The following is an 18803-nucleotide window of genomic DNA, read 5'->3' as shown; positions in this document are numbered from 1 at the left end:
GAAGCTTTGCTTTCAAATTGTCCCAAGTGAGAATTTGGGAGGAGTGGTTCACATGATCTACAAAATTATGAACCTGATTAATTTTGTTTTGATATACTAATGCTTAACTGAAGTTTTACTGCCATTAATTCAGAACTTAGTGTGAAGATTTAATATAAGCACCTTAATGATAATGTATTTGTACAAATTTTGCCATTCCGTTGGTTTATAAACAATTGTGCCGCCATTGTTTATAAACACTGCTGCCAGGTCGGACACGTTTGGGTGAACTTATAGTTCTCACCAACCACTCCTACCCTGGCTCTAGCTTGTCCTTCTTCCCCCCCAACCCATGCTCTACTCACCACGACTAGTTGCAATCAGTTTGAAGCCATGCGAAAGGGAGGAAAGTACAAAGGGAGGAATGTGCACTCACATTTCCAGCAAACTGGTTGTTAATATATGTGCAGCCCACCTCTGCTTAAAAATATAGTGAATGTTGAAGGTAAGCAGCAAAATACAACGCACAATGAAACATAAGGGTTCAGTAGTCTGCATTGTGCCTGTATATCACATTCACATCCCACTGTGAAGCTCTGCTGCCCGTCAGTGTTCCAGATATTTAATTTGAAGGTGGCTTGTTCATTGCTACAGACAAAACTTCAAAGGACAAAAAAAATTTCCAGAAAAGATTTAGTCCAATATTAAGGACCTTTTTTTTTTAGTGAACATGTGATGGAAAAGGAAATATGGAGATCACATAACCCGAGAATTACAAAGCAATTGTAAGCCATCTTCTGTCTATCATAGTGGGCAGCCTGTAGTCCATCCTTAGAATCAGCTACTAGATGTTGCTGAAATTTGGCTACAAAATGCTGCTAGTTGTTTGAGATAATTTTGGCGCATTAAAAAAATAGAGTTTAGAATAACACTGGAATGGGGAGAGTGCTAGGAAATTCCACATGGTAGGCTAACAATATGGAATATGCAGAGTTGATAGTTCATAGAAGGAAGCTTTCGTAATAAAAAATATTGTCCCAAGTGAGAATTTGGGAGGAGTGGTTCACATGATCTACAAAATTATGAACCTGACTAATTTTGTTTTGATATGCTAATGCTTAACAGCGAATTCCCTTGGCTGAACATGTGAAGTGGAAGTTACTGGCAGGCAAGTTTAATGTTTATGTGTGTGTGTGTGTGTGTGTGTGTGTGTATGTATGTATGTATGTGACTTTTTTTGCTGATAATGAAAAGGAAGGGAGACTTGATAGATCTATTTCAAGCTATTTCAAGATCTATACTACTACTACTACTACTACTACTACTACTAATAATAATAATAATAATAATAATTTATTAGATTTGTATGCCGCCCCTCTCCGAAGACTCTTCCGTCCTTTTCATTATCAGCAAAAAATATGTTACACATATAGAATATACAGTACTGTAGTTTGTTGGCTGTAAAAAATTAACTGCCTTGTATATGGCCCCTGAAGGGACTGAGAGGCAAAAAGGAAGCAGTATGCTCCCTCCCATGTTTGGGAATACCAGAGTGATTCAATGGAAACACACACACACACACACCAGTACACTTGCTTCTGTTCCCCCTTTCCCCCTATAGGGAAAAGACTTGAAACCTCACAAATTGTGAGAATTAGTTATCCCACAACCAATGAAAAGCTACAGTAGAGCAGATGTGAGTCTTGCAAAACCAAAAGACAGATGGTAACAAATCAACCTGCTCAAAAGAAGGAGTTATTTATTTATTTATTTATTTATTTTGTCCAATACACAATGAGGGTTTTAGTGGGTATATATCTATATACATGTAGTAAAATACATGATGAAGGTTATAGAGGCGATACTCATAGTAAAATATATCTAAGAAATAATAGAAAAGAAGGTATAGGAATAGAACATATCAATGAAAGAATAGAAGAAGAGATATAGGAATAGAAGAAAGGAATAGGAGATATAGGAGAGCAATAGGACAGGGGACGGAAGGCACTCTAGTGCACTTGTACTCGCCCCTTACTGACCTCTTAGGAATCTGGATAGGTGAACCGTAGATAATCTAAGGGTAAAGTATTTGGTTATGTCAAGCAGTGCAGGATAATGTAATAGAAGGTCCAACCACTTTTTGTAGGACTTACTCTTTAAATGCAACACTTTAGTTATGATTTCCCAACTTTCTTCAGTAAATATTATTCATTAGAAATTTCTGATTCTACAGTCCTGCTTATTGGATGAAGCCTGGCAAGAATTATAACTTTATTGTCGATGTGTATAGCTACCAAAATGTACTATTTAAGATCAATCCACATTTGGATCATCTATATAAAAAACACAAAGCATGTGGGGATTTTATGTCGTACTTCCTCCAAGTTTTTCTAAAGATAGTGATTTCCAGGATTATCCTGGAAAAAAGAAGCATTTGGAGTTTCTATGAAGGCGGCAATACTAATGTATTTTTACTTGGTTGTAAATCCCATGAAATTAAATAAAGATTAGATAAGATTAGATAAATTTAGACTTGTAGAGAAAATCCTCAATATGTCCCTATGAGGATTTCTGTGAGCATAAGAGGTTAAAATATTTGGTTTATGAGTTGCCCTGTGGCTAAATTAAACAAATGAAATCAAAAAGCAATTAAAAAAAACCCAGAACAAGCACAGACTGAAATTGAAGAAGGCATCAAAGGCAAAAAATGCTAAAAAGATTTTAAAATACTTGTAAAATATGTATAAGAAAGAGCTATCTTGTTTGGTTTAGTACAAATTAAGGAATTGATTTTTAAAATAAAATATATAACAGGAGATTTGTGTGCAGTGCAGAATGCTCATCTTCTTGGATGAGAAGTGAAATGTCTTCAAGAGAAAAAACGAAGTCCAATTGCTTTTTGAAAAAGCACCTTTGGGATAACCATAACCTGGATAACTGAGAATCTCCATAGACCCAAAATTGAGGAAAACATATAACATCTCTAGAGGTGAGAAAGGTATTTTTACAGACAAATAAGTAGAAAGAAAGAAAATAAATACAGAAACAAGAAATTAAAAAAGAAAAAAGAAAACAAAAAGTTTTTTTGTTATAATTATGCCTTCTGCCCTTTTATCAACTATTTTTCTAATTTTCTCCAAGCTCTTTGTTTCATTTTTAATACTAAAATTACCTATTCATTTTTTTCTGTTCTTTTATCCAAAAGTTCATATATGGATTCCAAACTTTCAAAATAGTCTTGTTTTCATTTTGACCAAACTGGAAAACTTTGCCATTTCTTCAAGTTCAGTTAATTTAATAATCCAGTTTTCCATGGTATGAATTTCATAATTTACAAACAATATTATTGCCAGAGTTCCAGAGTTTCCCTATTCACAGTGGGCCCAGAAGGCCCGAAAATAATATTCTAATACATAATATATATACTAATTGACTACACCCCATTTCTAAGAGGTCTGTAAGGAGCGTGCATAAGTACACCAACCTGCCTACCATTCCTCCTGTACTAATGTCCCTTTTTCATGTATTCAAAATCATGTTTATACTTTTGTCTCTTATATATGCTTGACAAAACAAACAAATATAAACAATATTAATTTCTCATATTTATTTTCTTATTCCTTATCCATAAAAACTAATAGGAGTACAGTGTTCCCTCGATTTTTGCAGGAGATGCGTTCCGAGGCCACCCGCGAAAGTCGAATTTCCGCGAAGTAGAGATGCGGAAGTAAATACACTATTTTTGGTTATGAACAGTGTCACAAGCCTTCCCTTAACACTTTAAACCCCTAAATTACCATTTCCCATTCCCTTAGCAACCATTTAGATTATTACTCACAATGTTTATTTATTAAAGTTTATTTTAAAAAAATATTAAAGGCAGACGAACGTTTGGCGATAACGTATGATGTCATCGGGCGGGGAAAAACATGGTATAGGGAAAAAAACAGCAAAGTATTTTTTAATTAATATTTTTGAAAAACCGTGGTATAGACATTTCGCGAAGTTCGAACCTGCGAAAATCGAGGGAACACTGTAATTCTGGTTTCAACATAACATTAATCCATAATTTTTTGGCTTTGTTGTATGGATTCATACCTAGATTTCTTTTGCGTTTTCACAAAAGTCTCTCTTCCCTTTCCACACTTCCAAAACATAACAGAAATTAATACTTTCTAGAAGGCCTTATTTATTTGTTAATGGTTAACTTTTAGAATTGCGATGCTTTAAAATGTACGACTTTTCCCATTTTGAAACTAGGTATGTAAAATGGTCCTTAGGCGAAAAAAATTAAAAAGGGGGGGGGCACAGTTATCAACCTGAAGTGTATTGAGAAATACCAAGCCAGCAATCCCTTATAACCTTTTATAATATCACAGACATTTAAAATTATAGTGTCCTTTTTTCCATACTCCTCTCTAAGTTGACATCTAATTTTATTTATTAGAATTTATAGTGATGTCTTTCTTATTGTTGAAATGGAAGGCTGTCTCTGTAAATCTTTCAGATTTCTAATCATATAATTTTGGGCATGAACTCAATTTCTAAACAGGTAATCCTGGTGAAATGGGATTTAGGGGGAGACTATTTTGTTTTGTTCTTTTGTTTGTTTATTTAATTTAATGCATTGAGTGAGAATAATAGAAAAGCATTTGTATAGTTCAGTGATGGCGAACCTTTTTTTGTTCACGTGCTAAAGGGGGGGGGCATGGGGAGGACTGTTTCTGGCCTCCAGAGGACCTCTAAGAGGATGGGGAGGGCCATTTTTGTCCTCCCCAGGGTCCTAGAGAGCCTCTGGAGCTTGGTGAAAGGAAAAAACGGGCCTTCACCACCCCGCTCCAGGGGCTGGAAACAGCCTTTTTCCCAACTCCCAGTGGGTCCAGAAGGCCCGAAAATAATGCATGCACTGGACCAGAGTTCGCGTGCTCACTGATATGGCTCTGCATGACATTAAAGCACCATAGGTTCACCATCATGGACATAGCCTTTTCCAGAAATTTATGCTACTTGGGGCTCCAATTCTGCTAGGGCCCCAATCCTCCTAGGTTCAAAAAAGGATTTTTTTTCAGCAGGATTTTGAGGTATGAATTTTGCACCGTTGAGGGTTTATTTAATGGTATTTTTAAATTGTTTCTCCAAATAAAAGTATAACATTATGTTCATTTAACCTTGTTTACACAATAGCTTATGTAAACTGCTCAGTGTCTAGTATGATTGGAGCAACACATTATCCCATTTAAATCAGTCCACTATTTTGGATATTCTAGTTCTGAAGATAAATATTTTGGGTACTGTAGAAAAGAGCTATGTCTTTGAAGTGTGAATGCCCCTCACCTTTCAATAATCCAAGTAATCCTTTAATATAGGCTATTATGATAATAGTGATCCGTCAAGGACTTCATGCTATATAATGCATTCTTAATTTTCTGATATTGGTGTTACTGTAATCCATCTAAACCATTTTTAAACACAGAATTTCCACCTGTTTTGCACTCTATCTAGTTTAAATGCAAGTGTCAGGCCATGTCAGGTCAAGAACCAAGAAGGACACTGATTTACTTCTGTGGATTTAACTACTTCCTTTATTCTTCCCCACCTATAGACAGAAACCTTGCCAAACTAAAGTGACTATTTACATCACTAAAGATGTCCTCTGAGAATTCTTAGGAAGGGGCTTTGTTAACCATCTTTAGAGAACAAGAACAAAGGGGCACAATCTGAGGTTAGTTGGGGGAAAGATCAGAAGCAATATGAGAAAATATTATTTTACTGAAAGAGTAATAGAGTAGATGTTTGGAACAAACCTCCAGCAGACATGGTTGGTAAATCCACAGTAACTGAATTTAAACATGCCTGGGATAAACAGATATCCACCCTATGATAAAATACAGGAAATAGTATAAGGGCAGACTAGATGGACCAGGAGGTCTTTTTCTGCCGTCAATCTTCTATGTTTCTATGTTTCTATCTTTCTCCCAACTAGACTATCTAAACTTTGCTGCCAAATTTATAGTGATGTCTTTCTTATTGTTGAAATGGAAGGCTGTCTATTTCTGAGAGAGGAACTCCTCCCTCTGGGCCCAGCCAGGTTTCGGTCACACATGCCAGATTGGCCTCCTCATCCAGGATCAAATCCCGGATGAGGAGAGCTTTGTTTACAACCGATCTGGAATTGAGTAGCAGCAGCCTGAGCCCAGGGCCCAGATTACACTCGTCACCAGTACCCCGGGTTGAGCTCACAGGACCAGAACAGGGGATCGCTTTTAGGCAGCGATCCCTTCTTCCTCCAGAATGGCTAGCCCCGTGACTCCCGCCATATCTACCTCTCCCCAGCAAGACCGGAATATTCTGGCCCTCTGTCACCCCAGAGATAGATATCCCTATCCCTCCTGTCTCCTAGTAGAGAAGTTACTCTACTATGCTAAAAATAAGACATTGTTTTTCTGATCCTATATGTTTTATCACTTCCAAGACTGATAATTATAGTAGAATATACAATAAAGGAAGATCTGAGCTACATTCAGTTAAAGTTGATGTGATGACTTCAGGAAGTTTATTCAATAGAATAGGAAAAAGTCTCCAGCTCTGTTTTTTAGCTAGAAGACAGAGACCTTTTCTTTTGGGTTCATTTATCAATGTCCAGAAAAGTATTTCACAGTTGATGCAGGTACCGTTCTTGTCCAAAGTCTAGAAATAACGAAATAATCAAATGTGCCAGTCACAAATGACAAAGTAACCATGCAACATTAAACACGAACATTTGAAAGATAAATATTCTTATTAAACTAATGAAGCAAAATATCTTAATATAAAAAGTTTCTTGGGGAACGGAGATATAGGAAAACAGTGAATAACAAAAATTACACCAGGTTGTTTTTTTTAAAAAAAAAAAAACCCCAGACTAGCTAAACAAATACTGTAATTTAGGGTTTATCAATTGTTAGGGCATACTATTACACTGAAGATTAAGGGCTTTCAGATTTCCCTTTTCTCCGTACTGAAGGAGTGGGTCCAGCAGTCACATGGGTTGCTCCTGTCCAATCCGTTGGAACTGAGCCTAGTATTAAAAAAGACTGCTGGATCCGCCCCTTCCCCAGAATTCGCTCAGTTCGCATCCTCGGATGTGTGTGAATGCTCGTTCCTCTCGATAAAACACCTTCCCTTCGATCTCTCTTCAATAGCAAGTAAGATTTTTCCATTACTCAGCTTGCCGGCAGTTTTTTTCTCAGCCCTACAGGGCTTTGAGTTGGGGGAGAAGTTAGCGGCTCAGCCATTTGCGGTTTTTCCCTTCGTGCTGCAGCCGCGGCCGGTTTGTTAATTCCGGCCTTGGAGGTCCTGCCGTGAGCAAGCTTTATTTTTTTTTTCCAACTAATTAAGGGCTATTTACCTCCCGCGGTGTGGGACTTGTTTTGTCTCCCGGGCTTAGTCGCTCCTATTGCAAATAACGGAGCAGTTATTTTGGCGCCAAGGCTCTGACGCCCAGTAAGTTGCACTTTCGGTTCTGCCCTAAGGGGTCGGCCATTAGTGCCTACAGCCCGCCGCCTGACCCTGGAGTCGTCGCTTTGAGTTCCCTCGGGCCTATTCTCCACGGAAGTGGCCTCCAACCAGTGTGCCTTGGTTTTTCTTAAAGTTAAGTTAGTGAGGCCTGCCACGCTGCACTTAAGGACAAGAACTCTTGGTATCGCCCAGGATTGCCTCTTAAGGCGCAGCTGCTCCTGGGCCTAGGAGCAGGGTCACCTATCCTCTTGGGAATTCCACAAAATAATTCTTCTCTCCCCTATTTTTTGGCTCAAGCCTTGTCTTCTGTAATTGCTCAGACTATGGCTTCCCTTCCCAAGAGAGGCACTACCAAAGGTTCCAAAGAGGTTAGGCCTACTGGTAATCCTTCTGAGCTTCCCCAGGCCTCTTCCTCCTCTTCCTCAGGCTCTCAGTCTTTAGCCAAGCCCACTAGGGCTGAGAAGAGAAGGGACCTAGCCCTACAAAAAATACATGATAAATCAGCCAAACGTTTTAAGGTGCAGGCCCAAGTGCATATCAACCCTACCCCCCCGGAGGCCTCTAACCTGCCTCCCTCTGGGGTACCTGTGCTATCCCTGGATGAGCCAAACCTAAATCCACCCCAACCTAACCTATGGGGTTTAGGTCCAGAGGAGCCAGATATTACCGAGGATTTCCCCCAGCCAGAACCTGTTCAGGGCCTCAGGGATCCTCAGGCTTTTCCGGCTGATATTTCTTCCTTGCCACCGGAGTTTCAGTCTATCTTGACTATTCTGACTAACACTATTGATGCTAGACTCTCATCTTTAAATGTACCTCCTCTGTCTCATCCTCCCCCTCGCTCCTCCCGTCCCGTGAGTTCTTCTCCTTCCTACAGAGCCCCAGTCATGGAGGTCTCTGACTCCTCTCAGGAAGAGGATGAGGACGTGGATGCAGAAGAGGATGATGACCCCTTTCAGCGTCTGTCGGAGGATGAGGAATCTCAGATTAAGATTCCAGCCCCAGCTGCTATTTTCCCTTCGCAGCTTTTCAAATCTCTCCTGCTAAAAGCTAGAGTATCCACGGGGCTAGCCGGGCAAGAGAAGCAAGCTACTCCTTCCACAGACCCCCCAGAGGAAAATCTTCCTTACTTCATGGAGGAACAGGAAGACAATGAGGTAATTCCTATGCCCAAGTTGTTTAAGGATGCCTTGCTTAAACAGTGGGACCACCCAACCATAGGCTTCACTCCCACTCCCAAGGACAAGAAGCTCTACAAGCTCTCCCCCTCCTATGAGGAACTCCTAACATGTCCCAGGCCAGATGAACCAGTGAAGACGCTCCACTCAACGGCTGCCATGCCTGGCGAGGCAGAGGAGGTCCTCCGGCCAGAGGACAAACGACTTGAACAAATGCTCAAAAGAAGTCTCCTTGCAGACTCATGGGCCATTAAGAGTGCTGCAGCGGCATCCTTCTTTTCCAGAGCTATGCTCTTATGGCTTCGTCAGCTCCAACTACACCTGCCTCCAGATGACTTACGAGGCCAACAGGATTTCAACAAAATTTTCGCAGCTGCCCAATATATAGCAGATGCTACTCTCCAATCTTCCAGATTTGCAGCCAGATCAGTAGCAGCCTCCACAACGGCCAGAAGGCTTCTATGGCTCCGCCCTTGGCAGGCGGGGGTAAGACAGAAATGGCAGTTAGCTATGGGTCCACTGAAACGTAACCTCCTCTTCGGAGATCTTCTGGACCCTCTCCTTACGGAAAACGCAGACAAGAAAAAGGTCTTGGGACCTACCACCAAGAAGGCCCCGAAACCGCAGTCCTTTCGGCGCACCGGGCGTCAGCAGGATCAAAGCTTCGCATTTCACAAGAGCCCAGGTCAGTATTCCCCTCGCTTTCGATCCCAAGCTAGAACCACCAGGGGCAGAGGGTCCCGCTATCAGAGAGGATCCTCTACTACCAGAACTTCCAAAAGAACCAGATGGTAAGTTTTCTCACCTGCCTATAGGCGGTCGCCTAGCCTGGTTCTCTTCCGCCTGGCACCGCTCTTGTAAGGACCCCTGGGTCATTGACACAGTGGAAAGGGGCCTAAGGTTAGAGTTTATTTCTTCTCCCCCTAACCGTTTTATTTCTTGTCCCTCTCCCAGTTCCTCTCCATCTCGTATTCGAATGGAGGAGGCTATTTCTCATTTGTTGACTATTAGAGCTATTCAACCGGTCCCCTCTCTCCAGAGAGGTTTAGGCTTCTATTCCATCCTCTTCATGGTCCCTAAGACTTCTGGAGGCTGGAGAGCCATCTTGGACCTAAAGAAATTAAACCGCTTCATTAAATATAGAAAATTCAAAATGCACTCCCTATCTTCCATTTTATCAGCTCTTCATCGAGGAGACTTTATGGTGTCTCTAGATCTCACTGAGGCCTACCTCCATATCCCCATTGCCAAGGTCCATAGGAGATTTCTGCGCTTTGCCTTTCAAGGCAGGCATTTTCAGTATAGAGCTATGCCTTTTGGGCTCTCCTCAGCTCCCAGGGTTTTCACTAAACTCTTGGGATCCTTGGCGGCTCATATCCGGGCCTCTCCCATTCATATTTTATGTTATTTAGATGACATTTTAATTCATGGTAATTCCAGAGCTGGTGTAGCTGCAGACCTCTCCTCTACCATGTCGGTTCTACAGAACCATGGTTTTTCCATAAACCTTAACAAGAGTCATCTTGATCCATCCACTTCCATCCTGCATCTGGGGACTATCATTAATTCCGAAATATCCCAGGTTTTTCTCTCCAATGAGAGAAAACGCAGCATTTTGGATCTCATTGCTCGCATCCTGCCCCAGCAATCGGCCTCCATTGTCACCCTATCCTCCCTTTTGGGTAAGATGGTGTCATGTATTGGTATTGTTCCCTGGGCCCGCCTTCACGCCAGGGAACTTCAATGGCTACTATTACCATTTCAGAGATCAGGCCACAGCAACTCGAACCGACGCATCACCATCCCACCGACGGTTCGCAGATCCCTCAAGTGGTGGACTTCTCCAGCCCTAGACAAGGGATCCCCCTTCCGGTGTCCCGACCAGTTTGTAGTCACCACAGATGCCAGCCTCTCGGGCTGGGGAGCCCACGCCCAAGGTCTTTTAGCTCAGGGCACATGGTCACCGGAGGAGGTTTTCAAGCCCATCAATTGGCTAGAATTAAGAGCCGTGTCTCTAGCTCTAAAGCAATTCCAACCTCACATATCCAACCAACATGTGCTGATTCTCACCGACAATATAGCCACCAAAAGCCATATTTGCAGACAGGGAGGCACAAGATCCAAGGCCCTCATGAGGGAGGCCCTGAAGTTGGGTCTTTGGGCAGAGAAAAATCTCCAATCGCTTCTAGCCGATCACATCTCGGGGAGCCTCAACGTCCAAGCGGACTGGCTCTCACGAGCCACCATAGATCCAGGCGAGTGGAATCTCCATCAGTCACTGTTCCACCAAATCTGCCTCAGGTTCGGCCATCCAGTGTTGGATCTATTCGCGACCAGAGACAATACCCAGCTTCCCCGCTTCATCTCCAGGTTCCCGTCTCCGGGAGCGGAGGCAGTCAATGCCCTCAGGAGTCCTTGGCCTCCAGGCCTACTGTATGCCTTCCCTCCAATTCCAATTCTGCCAGACGTGATCAACAAAATCCTCCTGGAGAAAGCACGTGTAATCCTGATTGCCCCTCACTGGCCTCGCAGGCCCTGGTTCGCGGACCTTCAACAACTGTCCGTCCAGGACCCCTGGCGACTCCCCGCTTCGGAGGATATGTTGCGGCAGGGGGCCTCCTTCCATCCGGATCCAGAGTGGTTCCACCTCACCGCCTGGCTGTTATCCGGAGGGACTTAGACCTGCGAGGGTATGACCCAGACACAGTGGAAATCATTCTGAAATCTAGAAGGGGGTCTACCAATCGGATCTACGACCATACTTGGTCCAAATTTCATCAGTGGTGCTCGCAGGAGGGCTTATCCCCCCTGTGTCTTCCCATACACAGGATAATCGCCTTCCTTATGAAAGGTTTTCACCAAGGTCTCTCTACCAGCACCATCCGCCGCCATCTGGCCGCTATCTCTTCCGTCTTGGCGGGGCCTCGCAGGCAGCCCCTACGCTCCCTTCCAGAAATCCAAGAATTTCTAAGAGGAGTGGCCAATCTCAGGCCTTCTAAAATCCACAGATATCCAACCTGGGACTTGCCACGGGTTCTCCACTCTCTTACTCAAGCACCTTACGAACCCCTGAACTCTGCGTCCCTCAGGTACCTATCCTTCAAGGTAGCATTCCTGGTGGCGATTACTTCCGCCCGACGCATATCTGAGTTGGCAGCCCTTTCTATCAGACAGGACCTCTGTCAGTTTCATCAGGATAAGGTGGTTCTGCGGCTGGACCCCACCTTTCTACCCAAGGTCAGTTCCATGTTCCACAGATCTCAGGATATCGTTTTACCTTCTTTCTGTCTCCAACGAGAGCATCCCCTGGCGATTAGATGGCACACTCTAGATCTCACTAGAGCGCTAAAGATTTATATCCAACGCACAAGATCCATCCGGAGATCTGAAGCACTCTTCATAGCCTACCATCCCAGATCCTTGGGATCCAGAGTGTCTTCCACAGTAATAGGTCGTTGGATCAGAGGGGCCATCTCAAAGGCCTACGAGACAGCTTCCCTCTCCATTCCAAGGAATATTACAGCGCATTCCACCAGAAGTGCTGCCACATCTGCCGCTTGGGCGACTCAGGCTCCGTTGGAAGAAGTCTGCAAAGCAGCCACTTGGGCCTCGCCAAATTCCTTTATAAAACACTACAAGATTGATTTGTACGCATCAGCAGACGCTGCCTTCGGAAGAAGAGTACTCCAATCCGTTATCTCTCACGATAGCAATGTACTCCCACCCTAGGGACCTATCTCTTGGGTATGTCCCATGTGACTGCTGGACCCACTCCTTCAGTACGGAGAATAGGCGTTGATTGCTTACCTGAACGCCTCTTCTCGTACAGTGAGTGGGTACAGCAGTCACTTCCCTCCCTTGTGTGGTCTTCTTTACCTTCTATTCTAATTTCTTATAACACATGAGAGTTGAACATTAAAGAGCTTCACTACTGAGCCTAGTCTACGGATTCGCGAATTCTGGGGAAGGGGCGGATCCAGCAGTCTTTTTTAATACTAGGCTCAGTTCCAACGGATTGGACAGGAGCAACCCATGTGACTGCTGTACCCACTCACCGTACGAGAAGAGGCGTTCAGGTAAGCAATCAACGCCTATTTAGTTTAAGATTGCTTGATCCATTTTGATCAAGTCTCTGATTTTAAAAACCTGAATTTTCCATAAATCCTCTGTGTTCTTTGATTTATCCAATAATAGCTATTCCTTCTGTGAATTTATCTCCCTTAATAATCTGTTAAAATTTACTTTAGCAATTGATGGAATTCTGAACCATAAAATGGATATAAATGCAATATAAACAAGGCCTATCAGTTTTCAGTAATACTGGCATGTTATAATGGAATTGTTTTTTGTACTCTTATTTCTGTTTCTAGGGTTGGCTAAAATTCCAAGAGATGGGAAACTCACATTTATTTTTATTTAGTTATAGTCATTTGGTCTCTGGAAGAATGCTTTTTGAGGAAGTTGAAAACTTGTGTGTGACACTATTTGTTCACAAATTGCTGTAAAATTGAATATGGTTTGTCTGTCCTTAGATTACTGTGTTGTGTGAATTAGCCAGTTATGTCTTAAACTGATTTAGCTGTGAATATAGAGTTATCTTAATTAAAGGGAAGGGGCTCTGTTGTCTAATGATTATGTAAAAAAATCTAGGGAACAAAATGCAGATCACTGTTCTTGAAGCAAATTTCCATCCTTATTTCCATATACAATAGTTTTCTTGGCAGCAGGATAGCAAGTTTGTCACTAGCTTCTTACATGAAACCTTTGGTTTCCTCTTACATTTTGGCTTTTATGTTCTAAAAGTGATTGCAGTGTCCCATCAAATGAACATGATGGGCAGATGGTAGTCCTAATTGAAGTTGCAAACACTGCTTTTTTTTTCCTCCCTGGAAAATGAATCAGTATTTGGAACTAGAATTTTAATTCCAGTTGATTAGTCAGCTTCTGTGCTGGTCATACTAATATTCCAGAGTCCAGATTATTAAAGGTTACCTTATTCTCCAGTAGGTGAAATAAACCAAGGCATTCAGATTAGTATTATGGAAGTAGTTCTGGTCATTATCATCAAATTTCTATGTCCATATAACAGCCTTGTAGGTCAGATTTTGTCCCTTGTTTGCAGTCTTTTTTCTCTGCACAAGCAATTACAAACTATTGTACTGCAACTGTTGTAGACAGATCTTCAATAACACCCTATTTAAGTATAATTGTTAAACAAGAAGATTATGATAAGAATAAGTTTTGTTTGCCTACACATGCATAGTATGTAGAATGGCCTGTCTAGAGCTGGAGGTTGATAGACACAAAGTAGTGTGAAAATTATTCCAACTGTAATCAGCAATACAATGTTTCTGCAATTTGTTGTGAAATTCCTTTATAAAATTTCCCCCTTCCATTTGGATTTGTTCCTTTACTTTAGATGAACAGTTATAAGCAAGTTGCTTAATTCTGAGTAAGATAGTGGTTAGTCAGCCGACTTTTAAATTTCATTATTTACAAAATGATGCAGGAACGTTTAGTCTGCCAGCTGTATTTTACAGGTGGTGGTTTTATGTCTATGAAAAGCTTTTCCATTGCTTGGGTGATGATGGTTCATACAGCCCAGATGGAGAAGTTAAGACTGAAATCCATGAGACTACTTACAATATAAGCACATTTGCATAATTATATCTTTACTGTAACAATCGTCAAATTTGATATATCCATCAGACTGATTGTTCCAAAGAGCATTTGCTACTCTGTGTAGAAGTAGAACAGAATAGATGGCATTCTTACTTGGTGCATTATGGATAGTGTCTTTGCCACCCAATTTGATTCTTGAAAATAAAAAGGTTATTTTCTTCTGATAGTTCCAATAGAAACCAGAAATTTAAACTGATTTTAAAATGACAAGATTATTTTTTCTTGAGAAGTTAACAAAAATATAGGTTGTCCTCATTTAGCAACTGCCTCAAGCAATTTCAAGTTACAACAGTCATGAAAAAGACTTTTTGTGACGAATACACACATTTACAACTTGTCTGTGCCTGGCTCACTTTTCCCCTCCTCACAGAGTGGAGAAACAAGCTGCATCTTCCCTGAGTTGCTTTATTTTCTGGGGTAGCCTTACCTGCAAGCTGACAACTGAACTCTGTGCTGTTATCTGAAACTGACAAGGCCCTAGTCAGTTTCATCCGGAAAGCTTTTGTTTGGCTCTTAAACTGCTTGTGGCTGACAGCTACAAGCCCACCTGGCAAGCAGCGGGGCGCTACTGGATTATTTTTGATGTATATTCCCCATTGTCTGCCTGATTACTCTCTGGTAATCCCTTCCTCTCCAATGAATAAACATTTATTGATTGATTGATTGATTGATTGATTGGTTGGTTGATTTATTGATGTATTGATGTATTGATTTATTGATGTATTGATTTATTGATTTATTGATTTATTGATTTATTGATTTATTGATTTATTGATTTATTGGATTTGTATGCCGCTCCTCTCCGCAGACTCAGGGCGGCATACAAACATACATACAAACATGCAAATATCAGTTCTCTTCTTGCTAATTATCCCAGTGCTTAGTGGGGGGAAAGGGGTTTATGAGATTTGCCCTTTCACCAACCTTCCTCAGGAGCAGAATTCCAGAAACCTTCCCTGGTGTTTGGCCTTACCTAGCTGTTTGCAGTCATATTCTTCTGGCTGTATAAAGAGAAGGAAATCTGAAGCAAAATTACAGTCATGGGAATCTCTCTCTCCCCCATCCTCCCCACTACCAGTTGGCTTAACAACTCAGTCACTTGTACCAATTGTAGTTGCTAAATAAAGACTATTTGTAATGATAAAGTTCCTTGCAAAATGGCAACATCCAGCCAACCTTGAAGGATCTTGAATAGATAAGTAGAATTTGATCTAGTTAGTGCTCAGATGATAATTAAAAAAAAAAGATTGGTTTTACATTGTGAAGATGAAAAAAAAACATAGTGGGAGAATTAAATGGCAATTATTTCCGTGTTGTATTTTCCTTCTCCATTGAGACTTTCAGCTAGACTTGCAGGAGACTTCACCTTTTAATGGTGCATCAAAATATTTTGATCATATTAAGCTGCTTTGTATTGGCTCAGATTACTGGTTTATTTGATTAAAGCCTGAATATCCTTAGGAACAATCCTACAGATGGAAAGGATTACCTAATTCTTCCCCTTGTATTTATTTAAGATTCATCAACTCTTTTGAGCTGCTTTTTCTCAATATTAAATCTTTCCTCCCTCTGGATAGTCATAGCTATCCAGATCTTTTCGGCACAGAGCAGATTCTGATGTGTGTTGGCATTTTGAATAGAAAAGGTCAGAGGCCAGTCGGAGTTGTTACTAGTTGGCCTGTCTTTAAATTTGAATTACAAGCAAACAAATAATCAGCCTGCTCCTCAGCCAGTTTTTAAATTATATTTAAGATTTATTTATTTATTTACTTATTTATTTTATTTATTGGATTTGTATGCCGCCCCTCTCCGTGGACTCGGGGCGGCTAACAACAGTGATAAAAATAGAATATAAAAATCCAATAATAAAACAGCTAAAAAACCCTTGTTATAAACCAATCATACATACAAACATGCCATGCATAAATTGTAGAAGCCTAGGGGGAAAGATTATCTTAGTTCCCCCATTCCTGACGGCAGAGGTGGGTTTTGAGGAGCTTACGAAAGGCAAGGAGGGTGGGGGCAATTCTAATTTCTGGGGGGAGTTGGTTCCAGAGGGCCGGGGCCGCCACAGAGAAGGCTCTTCCCCTGGGCCCCGCAAACCGACATTGTTTAGTTGACGGGACCCGGAGAAGGCCCACTATGTGGGACCTAACTGGTAGCTGGGATTCGTGCGGCAGAAGGTGGTCCCTGAGATAGTCTGGCCCGGTGCCATGAAGGGCTTTACAGGTCATAACCAACACTTTGAATTACAGCCAAACTGGAAAAACAGACAGACAGCCTCTTATACAGATAGTCCTTGACTTACAACAGTTCCTTTAGTGACCGTTCCAAGTTACAACGGCACTGAAGAACGTACTTGATGACAATTTTTCACAGTTATGACCAGGGCGGATTTCACTACCGTTACTACCAGTGCATGGTGCGTGCAGCTTTGGTTCTCTTCTGCGCGTGCACAGGGAGCAAAAACACACCAAAATCTCATGAGGGGGACACACACATGTAGGAGATTTTGGTGATTTTTAAAATTCCCAACATGCGCAGAAACAAAAAATCTCCAAAACCACACGCTCATGTGCACCCGCTCATGAAATATTGCTTCTGCGCCTGCACATGAAGCAAAAATATGCTGGGATGCATGTGTGGACACACAAAGGAACTGAAGCTGCATGCAAAGCGCACCATGCGCTACCAGTGCACTGCCCTCTACCATACTGGTAGCATCCCATTATTAGTTATGACCTTTGCAGCATCTCCATGAATATATGATCAAAATTCTGAGGCTTGGCAACTGGTTCATACTTATGAGCAATGCAACATCACCGGGTTATGTGATCATCTTTTGCACCTTCTGAGAAGAAAATCACTTAACAAATAATAATAATAATAATAATAATAATAATAATAATAATAATTATTATTATTATTATTATTATTATTATTTATTGGATTTGTATGCCGCCCCTCTCTGTAGACTAATTTACTAATTTATCAACTGCAGGTGAGTCACTTGACAACTGTGGCAAGAAATGTTGTAAATGGGGTGAAACTCACTTAACAAACATCTCACTTAGCAACAGACATTTTGGGCTCAATTGTGGTCATCAGTCAAGGACTGCTTGATACTCTGATCTTTTCCAGCAAAACATTTCTGATGGAATCTATACATTCTGAAAGTTGAAGAGAGTTCCAGCTGGAAGGAAACTAATAATATAGTTTGACCTCACAGTCAAACAGATCGAACCGTATTATCTTAAATCCATCACTGAATCCTTTTGTGAAAACCATCTTGTATTGTTATTAAGATGTATTTCTTTTCAAAATGTTTTAAAATAATTTTCATGCATTCATTTCTCTGTGTTATTCCCTCCTTTCCTCCTTCCATCTATCACACTTATATTGTTGTCCTATTAAAATAATTTTCATGCATTCAATTCTCTGTGTTATTCCCTCCCTCCCTCCTTTCATCTATCACACTTATATGTTGTCCCATTTGTTGACTCTGGGAAATTTGCAACAACCACCCATTTTATAAACATGATGAAAAAAGTGTTTTAACTTTGTCAAAATGTACATCCATCTCTGGAACAATCAAAATTAAACGTTGAGGAGCAGAGAGGTTAAAAAAAAGTTGACAAGAAAAGTTAGGATTTCCAGAGCTCCTGAATGTGAAAAATTTTGTTTTTCTTCAGATCTGTGAAATCTTTGGCTCAGTGCCTTGGTCTCCAGAATGTATAACTAAAATAAATATATATTTTTCACTTGTTTATCCCTGCCTCCATTTCCATTCACTTTCTGTATCCTTTATATTGAATTCTAAATTGCAAGCAATCTAAAACAGAGAGCTAATACTTCTACGCTTGTAAAGATATGCAAATCGTTGCCATAATGAATATTGTTTTGTGCTGAACAGCTTTGAAATATAAGTATTTTGCTACAACCAAAACATACTGTTTTCCTGCTGTAGTTAGCCAGCCTATTCTTAGAAAGATCACTTGCACTGAGGCTCAGTCAAAAATGAATACAGTATAGCATTGAGCATTTGGACTTATATACCGCTTCCCAGTGCTTTACAACCCTCTCTAAGCCGTTTACAGAGAGTCAGCCTCTTGCCCCCAACAATCTGGGTCCTGGTTTTACCGATCTTGGGAGAATGGAAGGCTGAGTCAACCTTGAACCTATTGAGATTCGATCTGCCAAACTTCTGGCAGTCAGTGATAGTAGCTTACAGTACTGCACTCTAACCACTGTGCACCGAGGCTTGGTCAAAAATGAATTTGGCATTTAGACTTATATACCGCTTCATAGTGCTTTCTTTAAATAAAAGTTTTGAGTTTTGGGATATCCTTTCATGTGTGACTACAGTGATCCCCCGGGTATTGCGACCCCGATCATTGCGAAATGGCTATATGGCGATTTTGCAACCCGGAAGTAAAAACACCATCTGCGCATGCGCGCCCTTTTTTC

At 41.2% G+C, this 18803-nt stretch overlaps 1 protein-coding gene across 1 annotated transcript in view; it reads left to right on the top strand.

The window, feature by feature from the left end:
- TSPAN4 (tetraspanin 4) overlaps positions 1 to 18803 on the top strand; it is a 952022-nt gene that overhangs the window by 125157 nt on the left and 808062 nt on the right. The gene's annotated exons all lie outside the window — the stretch shown is intronic.

The sequence above is a fragment of the Erythrolamprus reginae genome, chromosome 1 (genome assembly GCF_031021105.1).
Source record: "Erythrolamprus reginae isolate rEryReg1 chromosome 1, rEryReg1.hap1, whole genome shotgun sequence".
Lineage (NCBI taxonomy): Eukaryota > Metazoa > Chordata > Lepidosauria > Squamata > Dipsadidae > Erythrolamprus > Erythrolamprus reginae.
The sequence above is the reverse complement of the archived record's forward strand: the minus strand, read 5'-3'. Positions and strand labels throughout refer to the sequence as shown.